Source organism: Gigantopelta aegis, chromosome 13 (assembly GCF_016097555.1).
Source record: "Gigantopelta aegis isolate Gae_Host chromosome 13, Gae_host_genome, whole genome shotgun sequence".
Lineage (NCBI taxonomy): Eukaryota > Metazoa > Mollusca > Gastropoda > Neomphalida > Peltospiridae > Gigantopelta > Gigantopelta aegis.
Window position 1 is genome coordinate 30540674 of NC_054711.1, and position 14591 is coordinate 30555264.

The following is a 14591-nucleotide window of genomic DNA, read 5'->3' on the forward strand; positions in this document are numbered from 1 at the left end:
GTACTCTGGTTGCTTCAATGGGCAGGCGGTGCCAGGCAGTTGTCAACACAAGCGGAGGCCACACCCGGTATTGACTCCAGATGACCTTGACCTTGGTGGTGTGTCCTATCACTTACTCACAATGGACTAGAGTGAATTGTGAACAATCCTGCAACATTTGGTAATTATCGGACTCACCATTCAATAATTAAATCAATTCTCCAAATGTTACGACAATGTGGTTTTGCGTTTCTTCTTTTGAAGAGTATATATATATGTATTCCTCAAATGCCATCGAACGATGGCTCTGAGTGTAATAAAGTTCGGTTCTGTTCATACTCGCAAATATACAAATGAATTAAAGTTATTATGCCATTGGACTTCTGGTTGGTAGGTACTGGCTTCGTATCCCACCTGAAGCAATGGGGGATCTTTCATGCCAGTATCGGCTCCAACCCAGAGTGAGCGCACCGCTAGGCTCAATGGATAGGTGTTAGGCCACATACATCGAGTTTCACCGACTTCGCGGGTGCGATTATGGGTGTGTTTGACCCCACATGGAGGATGATTACCCGGCATGCACTGCAGGTTCCGTGTACCCCGGGCTCGGGTGATGCCGCGATAGCTCAACTGACAGCAAGCGTGGAGCACGGACCTGTCAAGTAGTCCCATACCGAAATGGAAATACTGCGGCTTCACCATTCATCTCATCTCATCCATGTTTGTAATGTCTAAAAATACAACAAATGTCTTTGTCTCTGTGTTAAATGTTTGTGGCGGGGTTTTTTTTTTTCGGGGGGGGGGGGGGGTGTTAAGTTATTTGAGCACATATTATTTCCTCTCAAATTCACCACTCTGAGTGCTTGGAAGCGTTAAGAAAAACCAGCGTTGCATCATTATGGCGTTGAATATAATAACTAACCCACTGTCCTGAACACAGCCCAGATAGCTGAGGTGTGAGCCCAGGACAGCGTGCTTGAATCTTAATTGGATATAAGCTCGAAAATAATCATGTTAGTGAAATGTATTTAATCCGTTAATCAAAGAACAGACATTCCGAAATTAGTTTTGACGTAAACTGAGTTACAGTAGGTAATCAAACACACGTAATATGTGTGCCTCAAAGATGTCGACTCCACCCTTAAACAATACCTACCAATACATCGCGGTGTATCAAGCAGGTATTGATATTCGTGACAGTTCAGTTACGTAAAACATCGATATAAAAACACAACTCGTCTTATCGAGTTCCCCTTTCTAAGGGCCCTATGGGCAACTCAGGGAGACACCTTATCATCCGCAGGTCCTAATTAACAACCTAATCTCGGCCTACTAAAATCCAAACACATACGTAGTTCCCAACCTTTTATTCTTTAGAACGACCATCAAAATTGCGCCAAATTTCCTTCATCAAAATGCGCACCCATTTCCCTTTGGCTTAATCCTACGGGACATTCCGAATTACATAGCACCATACCACCCTCCGCCTGTTACCGGCTATGATTGGACTGCTGGTGCTCCCTTGCACCTGCGAGTTCAGGCGATCCCTCCTCCACCCCCCCCCCCCCCCAACCCTTTCCTGTCCTAGACGGAAGAACCGGTTGAGGCCGGTACCTGTGCCCAGGACAGGCGTGCGCTACAACAGCTTGCTCTGAATGTGCACGTTAAACAATTTTCCAAGTTCCAAGTATCGAGTTCAAAATATTCCTAAACGTAAAAAGTGTGTGTTGTTTACCGACCCCACTACAGCACATTAATTAATTAATCATCAAACATTTGGTAATTCGGACACGTAGTCAACAGAGGAAACCCGCTACACTTGTCCTAATGCAGCAAGGGATCTTTTATATGCACTTTCCTACAGACGGGGTGGGACGTAGCCCAGTGGTAAAGCGTTCGCTTGATGCGCTGTCGGTCTGGGATCGATCCCCGTCGGTCGGCCCATTGGGCTATTTCTCGCTCCAGGCAGTGCACCACGACTGGTACATCAAATGCCGTAATATGTGTTATCCTGTCTGTGGGATGGTGCATATAAAAGATCCCTTGCTGCTAATCGAAAAGAGTAGCCCATGATGTGGCGACAGCGGGTTTCCTCGCTCAATACCTGTGTGGTCCTTAACCATATGTCCGACGCCATATAACCGTAAATAAAATGTGTGGGGTGGCGGTAAGTGTAAAGTGCGCGGAATTTGGAAAAAGAATTTAGTAGTTACGTCAAAGACCTGAGGCCAATATAAGAAAGCTGATTCGACCTAATCTTGTATGGCTAAAAGAAGTTAAAGTCCAAAAATAAAATTAGAGGGCTCGGCCGAAAAGGTTTAATGTGAGTTGGGCAATTTAAACGGCCAGCCAAAAATAAAGTGCGTCAGACTATTTGCCAAAACAAATAAAATAAAAATAAATAAAATAAATAAATATAAAATATAAAATATAAAATTTTGAACTGCAACCAAAAAGTTTAAAGTCCGAGAGAGTGAGTGTATTGGTAAAACTGATGGTTCCGTCCGTCCCACTTTCGCCCATAGGATTAACATGGAAGAAGAAGTGTCAACCCCTCAGCGTCAACCCCTCAACGTCCCCCCACCCCTTCCCAGATGAATTTTGATTGGTTATCAATGTTTTTTTTGTTTTTTTAAATAAGGAAATCCCATAGCCCACTATAACCAGGAAGTCCGATCGTATACGATATTAGCGAACATGTAAACCAACAATAAAGACAATTCCATAAACACAAGATTATGTATGAACAGTTTTTCCAATCAAGCAATTAGTGTAACTATCGACAGCGATATGTTTTAAGTGCTCGCTAAAAATAGCGCTAAGCTTGTTGACTGTGATTGTTAAAAGGCAAGTAAAGTTAAATACGAGCATTATGTATTGGAAAGATACATACCCGGACCAAGAACGCATACTGACACTTTAAGAAATGAGAAGAAAAAAACAAACCCCGTGATTATTCCTGCTAAATTGTTTCGTTTTTGTCGCGTTCAGTAATCTAGCTTGGAAAGAAGTGCTGTCAGCTCTTTCCAACTCCTGTATGCACAGTGTAAACAAATGTAGTAATTTTCGAGGCGCTTCGCTTTGATCAACCTGACTTGTAAAACAACATACATGACTTGATAATATAATAAACTATAATATTAAGCGAACGCTTTACCCTGGAACGAGAAATAGCCCAATGTGCCCACTGACGGGGATCGATCCCAACCGACCGCGCATCAAGCGAACGCTTTACCACTGGGCTACGTCCCGTCCCTGGAACGAGAAATAGCCCAATGTGCCCACTGACGGGGATCGATCCCAACCGACCGCGTATCAAGCGAACGCTTTACCACTTGGCTACGCTCCGCAACTAACGACATACAACTACATTTAAACAAACATGTTTCTAGTTCATAAATATTACAATGGCAGAACTATTTATTTCTAGATTAACTTATTTTCGTGCTTATATCCAATTAAGTTTCAAGCACGCTACCCTTGGGCACACAGCTCAGCTTTCTGGACTGTCTCTGTTAGTTGTTAGTGAGAGAGAAGTCGGTTTAGTGGCATTACACCTACCCACTGAAGCCATAAAACTCGCTCTGGGTGGGAGCCGGTACAGGGCTGCGAACCCTGTACCTACCAGCCTTATGTTCGATGGCTTAATCACTATATAGGTGGTTGCAGATGCCTCTGAGTATAGTAGGTGCTTACAGGTGCCTCTGAGTATAGTAGGTGCTTACAGGTGCCTCTGAGTATAGTAGGTGCTTACAGGTGCCTCTGAGTATATTAGGTGGTTGCAAGTGCCTCTAAGTATAGTAGGTGGTTACAGGTGCCTCTGAGTATATTAGGTGGTTAGAGGTGCCTCTGAGTATAGTAGGTGGTTACAAGTGCCTCTGAGTATATTAGGTGGTTACAAGTGCCTCTGAGTATATTAGGTGGTTACAAGTGCCTCTAAGTATAGTAGGTGGTTACAGGTGCCTCTGAGTATATCAGGTGGTTACAGGTGCCTCTGAGTATATTAGGTGGTTACAGGTGCCTCTGAGTATAGTAGGTGGCTACAAATGCCTCTTAAAATGTCAGAGGTAACTACTGAACACTCTCCGAAGTGGTTAGACTAAACCAACAGCTAAAGCTGATGTCAAATTGCAGGTGTGTGCCACAGGTAGCCACAAGAGACAAGTAACTGCCGCGGTTGGAGAGAAAAGGACTGGGATGTGGAGGTGGACAGCGAAAGAAGTTGCAAGATAGGAGGAGTTATCAGATCGGGAAGAAATGAGATGGAATTCAAAGGAGAAAAAGAAAGGGGTCAGTGGGACCCCCTGAACCCCCCCCCCCCAAAAAAAAAAAAAAAAAAAAAAAAAAAAAAAAAAATGAAAAAAAACCCCCAAAAAAAAACCCAACCAAACAAAACAGACAAAACAACCCAAAAAAGCACTCCCCAAACTAACACTAATATAAACAGTACAACAACAAGGTCTAAGTTACAAATGATAGTTCATCAAGATTGATGAGTTAGGTAGATATAATCTGTTGTCTAGACAGTCCAAATGGAAACTGACACTCTGAGTATTTTCCAATCGACACTGATAGATGAACTATAGTCCTGTTCAATTGTTTAAAAAAGAAAGAAATGTTTTATTTAACGACGCACTCTACACATTTCATTTACGTTTATATGGCGTCAGACATATGGTTAAGGACCACACAGATATTGAGAGAGGAAACCCGCTGTCGCCACTTCATAGACTGCTCTTTTCGACTAACAGCAAGGGATCTTTTATATGCACCACCCACAGACAGGGTAGTACATACCACGGTCTTTTATATACCAGTCGTGGTGCACTGGCTGGAACGAGAAATAGCCTAATGGGCCCACCGACGGGGATCGATCCCAGACCGACCGCGCATCGAGCGAGCGCTATACCATTGGCCTACGTCCCGTCACTTGTTCAATTGTTTAGACCCTAAGTTTTTTTGCAAATGTTTTATACACAATTCATCATCTAAAACGCACGAAGTTGACTTATTTCCACTTTACTAAAATCTCTGTATATTTTGAGAAAGAAAGAAAGAAAGAAATGTTTTATTTAACGATGCACTTAACACATTTTATTTTACGGTTATATGGCGTCAGACATATGGTTAAGGACCACACAGATTTTGAGAGGAAACCCGCTGTCGCCACTACATGGGATACTCTTCCGATTAGCAGCAAGGGATCTTTTATTTGCGCTTCCCACAGGCAGGATAGCACAAACCATGGCCTTTGTTGAACCAGTTATGGATCACTGGTCGGTGCAAGTGGTTTACACCTACCCATTGAGCCTTGTGGAGCACTCACTTAGGGTTTGGAGTCGGTATCTGGATTACAAATGTCATGCCTCGACTGGGATCCGAACCCAGTACCTACCAGCCTGTAGACCGATGGCCTACCACGACGCCACCGAGGCCGGTCTGTATATTTTGAATGCAGGTTCGTTCTTCTATAAATAACTAAGGCTATTTGCATAACAAAAGATTAGAACACGAGGCTTGTTTCACTGAATACAAAAATGCATGTTACCATCCCATGTATATGCAGTATATTGAATACAGTTTGCCAATACATTATGTTTATTTAATTTTTATTTTATAAATTGTGTATTTACGTACCGTACCTAACCTAACACAACTGGGGTGTAGTAACAAACAAATATCATCTTACACAAGGCCGGGGTGTTACAGGAAGGATGGAAATGTTTTAGTTAACGACGCACTCAACACATTTTATTTACGGTTATATGGCGTCAGGTATAATGGTTAAGGACCACACAGATATTGAAGGAGGAAACCCGCTGTCGCCACTTCATGGGCTACTCTTTTCGATTGCAGCAAGGGATCGTTTGTGTGCACCATCCCATAGACAGGATAGCACATACCACAGCCTTTGCACTGGCTGGAGCAAGAAATAGCCCAATGGGCTCACGGGGTGTAACAGAGTCAACAGTGTTAGGTCTGGTAGGCCCTCTTCTTTCAACAATTTTGTTCTTTTAACTGGGATCCTTTGTGGTCCAATCTGTAGTATTTATGGTGCTGCTTGGGGAGTGGAGGTAGGGGTAGGGTACTTTTGTAATGCGCAACGCAATTTTGTAAACAAAAAAGCTATTGTTCAGACATTTTGGGGGCTTCCACCTCTTGCCCATCCCCTAGACACGGCCCTGAATGTCCAAAATACGATAACATTACTTGTAAATAGCAAGCCGATGGTCAATAACATATTATGTTCCAAGTATAATCTATGATTGCTCGTGCTGTTGTAGCATTGTGTAAACCACATGAAATACAAGTATAAAAGGGTATATAAAAAAAAAAGTTTGTTTTATTTAATAACGCCGCTAGAGCACATTGATTTTTTATCTTATCATCGGCTATTGGACGTCAAACATATGGTCATTCTGACACTGTTTTTAGAGGAAACCCGCTGTCGCCACATAGGCTACTCTTTTTACGACAGGCAGCAAGGGATCTTTTATTTGCGCTTCCCACAGGCAGGATAGCACAAACCATGGCCTTTGTTGAACCAGTTATGGATCACTGGTCGGTGCAAGTGGTTTACACCTACTCACTGAGCCTTGCGGAGCACTCACTCAGGGTTTGGAGTCGGTATCTGGATTAAAAATCCCATGCCTCGACTGGGATCCGAACCCAGTACCTACCAGCCTGTAGACCGATGGCCTGCCACGACGCCACCGAGGCCGGTAAAAGGGTATATAAGTCACAGAAAATATATTACTGGACATTCCATACATTACTGAGTAAAATATGGCTAAATAAAAAATAGTTTCTCCCTGCCCATCAATCATATAACGTTTAATGCATTTATTAAATCTTTAACACTGAAAACAATTTATTCCCATTCCATTCATTACCAGTCACTATCAAACAACCTATCAATTGAACAAATATAAACGTGTATTACACAACACGAACAATCAATATAAAACTATATAAAATACACCTACATATGAAGCCAGAGGTGGGTGTGGGGTTGGGCAGAAGACCATGCCCCCACCAATCGCGGGTATACAATATTCTGGCCACGTGTGTGCAATATGTCACAATGAACATCACGAGATTAAGACTTCACCCCAAGCCCCTCAATAAAAGGGAACCTGGCCTTCAGATGAACACTTGCCTGTGCATGAGTAAATAATAAGTATTATATATTATTCATGGATATACAACCTGACAGTCATAATGTATCAACCTATCGTATAGTTATTTTACAGTATTTTATCCTCAGTAGCACCCCAAATGTATTTATTTTTGTATCAGTACATTACATTAATGGAATAGCGGGCGCGGATCCACAAGTTTTTTTAATAGCCGCGGCCCGAAACCCGTTGTTGCTTTTTAAAGGGTCATACCCTAGTTTTTAAACACTAAGGCATATGTTTTCACTATTAGAGCCGTTTTTGATCACTGAAATCAAACATTACTTATATTTTATTGTTTAAATTATCTATTTCCGTACAATCGAAGTGTTTCTGGTCATCCTGGTGTTTCTAATACTGCATAATTTCATTTTTCATATTTTAAAAAATGCACATGCGTCTAAGAAATAATGATTATTGAATCGCGTTTTAGTCTATTTTTAAGGCTATTTCAACGTCACAGACTCTATTGTATCCAAATCTGTTACAGGTTTGTAAATTAACCAAACTTAGTGTCTATTGTTATGGGTTAAAACTCGGGTTTAGGTGAAAAATATGCCTTAATGTTTAGAAACTAGGGTATGTCTCTTTAAAAGGTGGATGGGATAAGTTTTCTTTTCTTTTTTTGTTTGTTGTGTATTCTGTAATATAATATTGTTTGACAAACAAAGACGGGGGGGGGGGGGGGGGGGAGGCGTGTCACCTGGACTCCCCTCCTGAATCCGCGCCTGAATTGATATTGACTTATGTTTCCAAACTGTTTCTTAAATATAGGTCATACTACAATATATTCCGCTAGGAATGTGGAAAACAGCATTAGTTTGAAACACACAATAGAGTGATGCTTTTGTTATGCAAAGCGCCTTAATTATTTATAGGAGAACGAAACTGCATTCACAGCATACAGAGATTTTTGTAAAATGGAAATAAGTCAGCTTCGTGCATTTTAGATGATGAATTGTATATAAAACCTGTCAGGGTTTGCGGTTTGTTTTCATGCAAATATAAAGAAAACAAGGATTGAATAGGAATTAAACGTAACATTTGCAAACAACGTAGGATCTAAACAATTGAACAGGACTATAGTTGTAAGAAATGTTCCATGTTTTATTAATTTATTTTACAGAGGCGGATCTAGGTGGGGGCCCAGGGGCCCGCTCCCCCCCCCCGCCTAAATTTTGCGACAGTTATAATGTTATTATATATTAATTTTCCACCCCCCCCCCTCCAAACCTCCCCCAATGTTCCATTCCGCCTCATGTCATTGCCACTCCCCTAAATGGATTTTCTGGAACCGCCACTGCTTTTATATTTGTACTGCATTAATTTCCCTTGTTTGACTTAATCATACAGGACATTAAAAATTCCATAGCACCAAAACTACCCCGCCCGCTACCGACCCCGGTCGGACTGCTGGTGCTCCCTTGCACCTGCCAGTGCGGGCGGTTCTCTCTCCCACCCACCCATCCCAATCCTTTTCTGTCCTAGACGGCTTGTTCTGAATGTGCACGTAAAACTCTATGACCTGACCTCACCTGTCCTAAATCTGGAGTGTGCCCTCCAAGGGCGGACCCAGATAGGGGTCCAAGAGCAAAGGAGCACACGGCCCAACTGAAAAGGGCACTTCTGTATAATTTTAAACAAATTGTTTAAAATATAGGGCACTCTATATTTGGGGGAAATATGTCACCCGGTCCCCGCCAGTGGATCCGCCCTTGCCCCCCCCCCCCCCCAGCAGAGCCCGTGCCTCTTCACTCAGATATCGTTCCTACGATCCTGCATTGCTGTATTAACATGTTTAAAAACAAAACTAGTTAAAATATATTATTTATAGATGCTTTCATTACAAGAATGTGATCGAAAAATCCATTAGCATTTTCAAAATTCCAAGTGACACCCGTAAACATATATAACTCTTTACTCTCTACTAAATTACCATAGATTTTGTTAATTGTAAATTGTGTTAATCGATAAGGGCTAGTAATGCTTTTCTTAGACTACCAACTGTCACGACGAAGTTGGACAACTTGCCGATCTCTCGATTTCTGTCGACTGTCAAGTTGAAAGTTTGGGCACTCGTACAACTCGATTTTCGTCGTATAACACTTCTACGATCGATTAGTTGTTAATCTGGGCGCACCAGTCTCAAGGTGGGAACAGGGAATTACTATGCAATTTCGTGCTGGGGTGTCGTTAAACATTCATTCATTCATACTATGCAATTGTCAAGATGATCAACGTCATCGTGACTGTTCACAGTCCAAGCCCAGCAATACTGACCAATCTCACGACGTCTACGACTGTCAGGGGGCGGGACGTAGCCCAGTCTCACTCTCCCTGTCTCTCTGCCTCTCTTTCTCTGCCTCTCTCTCTCTCTCTCTCTCTCTCTCTCTCTCTCTCTCTCTCTCTCTCTCTCTCTCTCTCTCTCTCTCTGGGGTGGGACGTAGCCCGGTCTCACTCTCTCTGTCGCTCTGCCTCTCTCTCTCTCTCTCTCTCTCTCTCTCTCTCTCTCTCTCTCTCTCTCTCTCTCTCTCTCTCTGGGGTGGGACGTAGCTCGGTCTCACTCTCTCTGTCTCTCTGTCTCTCTGCCTCTGCCTCTGCCTCTGCCTCTCTCTCTCTCTCTCTCTCTCTCTCTCTCTCTCTCTCTCTCTCTCTCTCTCTCTCTCTCTCTCTCTCTCTCTCTCTCTCTCTCTCTGGGGTGGGACGTAGCCCGGTCTCACTCTCTCTGTCGCTCTGCCTCTCTCTCTCTCTCTGCCTCTCTCTCTCTCTCTCTCTCTCTCTCTCTCTCTCTCTCTCTCTCTCTCTCTCTCTCTCTCTCTCTCTCTCTCTCTCTCTCGGATGGGACGTAGCCCGGTGGTACAGCGCTTGCTCCATGCGCGGTCGGTGTGGGATCGATCCCAGTCGGTGGGCCCATTTGGCTATTTCTCGTTCAAGCCAGTGCGCCACGGCCGGTACATCAAAGGCCGTGGTAAGTACTACCTTGTCTTTGGGATGGTGCATATTAAAGATCCCTTGCTGCTAATCAGAAAGAGTAGCCCATGAAGTGGCGACAGCGGATTTCCTCTCTCAATATCTGTGTGGTCCTTAACCATATGTCTGACGCCATATTTAACCGTAAATAAAAATGTGTTGAGTGCGTCGTTGAATAAAACATGTCTTTCTTTCTCTCTCTCCCTCTCTCACATGTCAACCTCATCACTCACACATAAACTAGTGCACATCCGCTCACAACCAAACATAGCGGAACAGCGCCGAAATACATTTGCAATCCGGAAGCCAGGTAAAAAGCTCTTATCTGTCGTGACTTCCTCGACGTCACTGTCTGTTGGTAAATTACGTTTTGAAGGTAAGCTAATAATATATGGTTATTTAATCTCTGTTATATTCATTAATTTCAACTTATTTTCGTACTTGTATCCAATTAAGGTTCAAGCACGTTGTCCTGCGCACACACCTCAGCTATCTAGGCTGTCTGTTCAGGACAGTGGGTTAGCTGTTAGAGGTTAGTGAGAGAGAAGAGGGCGTTGTGGTCTTAGACCTACCCATTGAGCCCTTAAGAACTCGCTCTGGGTTGGAGCCTGTTCCGGGCTGCGAACCCTGTACCTACCAGCCTGTAGTCAAATGGCGCTCATCGATATATTAATAATCGGCTATTATTTTCTTCTCATAACCCGATTTTTTACATTCCTGTGAAAGCAGCTGGGCTAGCCAACAAAAAACACCTCAGAATAGCCCTAGAAGGGGTCAATTTTTCAACATTTTCGGGGAGAGAGACCCCCAGACCCACCCGGGGAGTATCCCTCTATACACTTCGGTTGCTACAGTCTGGATTCCCCTCCCGCTAAAATTCCTACAAACGCGCCTGGATGTGTTATATGTGTTTGTATGCGAATGTATGTATCAGTGATAAAATATCCTTTGCAAATTGCTTGTAGGATAGAGGGTAAGAAGAAACAAACAAGTGTGCAATACACGGCCCCGAATAGACCTGCTTCTGGGTCCCATTGGGATAGCGGAAGGAAGGAAATGTTTTATTTAACGAGGGGCGAGACGTAGCCCAGTGGTAAAGCGCTCGCTCGATGCACGGTCAGTCTGGGATCGATCCCCGTCGGTGGGTCAATTGGGTTATTTCTCGTTCCAGCCAGTGCACCACGACTGGTATATCAAAGGCCGTGGTATGTACTACCCTGTCTGTGGGATGGTGCATATAAAAGATCCCTTGCTGCTAATCGAAAAGAGTAGCCCATGAAGTGACGACAGCGTGTTTCCTCTCTCAATATGTGTGGTCCTGTCGCCATTTAACCGTCAATAAAATGTTTTGAGTGCGTCGTTAAATAGGTCAGGTAAACGGTTTAACGTGCATATATACCACGAAGGTTTCACGCACGCCTGTCCTGGGCTTAATCTCTGGCCTTTGCCAGTGACTAAGTCCAGGACAAGGGGGGGGGGGGGGGGGGATTGAGTTTGAAATGGTCGGAATTTGGAATAAGTATTTAGTAGCGTCCAGCGACTGCGCGGACCGACTAGTAGACACTGACTGGCTGAATTTCGATTCCTTCGGATCTAACTAGAAAAACCTAAGTCTACGGAGAATAACTGCACCTAACATCATGTCCGGACTAAGAATTTAAACCCAAAAATAAGTTTGACTGCTCGGCCGAAAAGGTTTTAAGGTGATTTGAGCAATTGAACGGGCGCCAAAGTAAAATGCGTTGGACTATTTATAAAAAAAATAAACATAAGAATTTGGAAGCTCGATCGAAAAATGTTTAAAGTCCAACTAAGCCCCAAAAGGAGGTTACCTGTCCTAGTTAAGGTTGACGCAGCAGGACTCATGGCGAGTTGATGGGCTGATCAGGGCTGAAGTTGGGGAGTCCTTCCATCAAAAACTGGTTGTTACGATCAAGGGCTCCTGTGTAGATGTCCCGCAGTACCATCTTTAAGATGCGATGAATGGTCGCGTTGGGCATCATAGGCATCAGGAGTCCTTGTCTGTACAGCCCGTCCTGCTGCGCTGTCACATAGAGTTGTTTGGAGTGAAGGGCCTCCTGGAGCTGGTACTTCCCTTGTCCTGTTGGAAGTTGGCGCCAATGCTTGTCTGACCAGGGTCCCTTGAGATATTTGGCATCGGTGAAATCACCAATAACCGCTCCTCTATACTTTGCTGGGAGTTTATCGCAGACGATAATCCAGTCGGGTTGGTCGGACTTCTTCGGTGAGGTAACCGATGACATCTTCCTCCTCTTGGATTCTCGCTGGATCTCCGCTGGTTTAACAACAACAACCGGAGGTGGTGGTGGACTTTCCGGCGGGTCAATAATGACCACGTGGCCCGTGTCCATCGATGAAGGAACCTCTACAGGAGGAGCCTCCACTGTCAGTGGAGCTGACAGCTTTGGTCCCCCCTGGATGGTTCCTGGCGAGTGCTTCGGTCGAGTGGGTGAAGCCGGTATAGCAGAATGAACCGCCACCGGGTTTGGATCACCCTGCACCGTTCCTCGTCTCGTCCTCCTCTTCGGAACAGGTGGAGCCGCCCCTGGCGGTTGAGCCGCCAAGTTAGGCTCCCCCTGTGTAGTCTTCTGCTGGTTGCGCGTCGCTTCGTCTCGCTGCCGTAGTGTAGCGTGACGGTCGCTGAGTCTCCATTGTGCTCGATCTGTACTTGGACAAAGGCCCAAGCGATCGCAGCACAGCCCCTAGGGTGGGGGGGGGGGGGGGGGGGGGGGGAGAGAGAAATCGCCACGTTCTCAAAACACAACCTCATCGTTCGAGAGACAACTGGAGAAAAAAAAACGCGTCGTTAAATAAAACATTTCTTTCTTTCTATTTAACGAAGTCATTGGGATAGCGGCTGCGGGATGTAGCCAAGTGGTAAATCACTCGCTTGATGCCCGGTCGGTCTGGGATCGATACCCGTCGGTGGGCCAGTTTGGCTATATCTCGCTCCAGCCAGTGTACCACGACTGGTACATCAAAGGCCGTGGTATGTACTATCCTGTTTATGGGATATTGCATATAAAAGATCCCTTTCTCAGACTATATGTCACAATTACCAAATGTTTGACATCCAATAGCCGAGACCGGCCTCGGTGGCGTCGTGGCAGGCCATCGGTCTACAGGCTGGTAGGTACTGGGTTCGGATCCCAGTCGAGGCATGGGATTTTTAATCCAGATACCGACTCCAAACCCTGAGTGAGTGCTCCGCAAGGCTCAATGGGTAGGTGTAAACCACTTGCACCGACCAGTGATCCATAACTGGTTCAACAAAGGCCATGGTTTGTGCTATCCTATCTGTGGAAAGCGCAAATAAAAGATCCCTTGCTGTTAATCGGAAGAGTAGCCCATGTAGTGGCGACAGCGGGTTTCCTATCAAAATCTGTGTGGTCCTTAACCATATGTCTGACGCCATATAACCGTAAATAAAATGTGTTGAGTGCGTCGTTAAATAAAACACTTCTTTCTTTCCATATAACCGTACATAAAATGTGTTGAGTGCGTCAATAAATAAAGCATTTCTTTCCCAGTAAAAAGCTCCATTTCGCTGACAAAAACAACACCAACGAAGTATTCTCAAGTCCAGCAAGGGAAAGCACGTGCAGTGTGCACAGGCGAAACAAACACGTCTTAACATGGCGAGCTCCAGACTGGGAATGACTTGACTTGGGGCAGAAAGTGTATGGGACAATTTCGATTTTTATTACTAAACTTTAAACATATGGCACGTTAAAATAATTATTAAGAGAAATTTGTTTGCGATTTTTCAAAAAGGTACAACTATAAAATACAGAGTTCTAAATATAATTTTACTTTAAATTTATCGCATTTGATTGGGCAGCCAAATATAAAAAAATAATTTTACTTTAATTTTACTAATTTTAACCAATTTAATTGCCCCAAAGTCTATTCGAAAAAAAATGGGGGAGATGTTACCAGGAAAGATGTTTCCCGATGTGTGGAAATGAACAACATTAATGATAGGCAGTATATGGAAGATACCTCCGTATCGCTTGTCATAATGTAGTAGTCATCCGATTTGTCTCCCCTCTTTTTCTTAAACAATATTTATTGACGTTTTTATTAAGATTGGGGATTGACCAACAGGCGATGGCTATATTAAGTTTTCGACATACATTTTACAATTACAAATCCTACATTACAGGCAAACTAGTAAAATTGGTTATATTAAAACATCAAGTAGACCGACAGACAAAAAAAATGGAGATTGTAGGCGTGAGGTGAGGAGGTGTGTGTGTGTGTGTGCGTGTGTGTTAGTGTGTGTGTGTTAGTGTGTGTGTGTGTGTGTGTGTGTGTGTTAGTGTGCGTGGTGTGTTAGTGTGTGTTAGTGTGTGTGATGTGTGTGTGGTGTGTTAGTGTGTGTGTGGTGTGTGTTAGTGTGTGTGTGTGTTAGTGTGTGTGTGTTAGTGTGTGTGTGTGTTA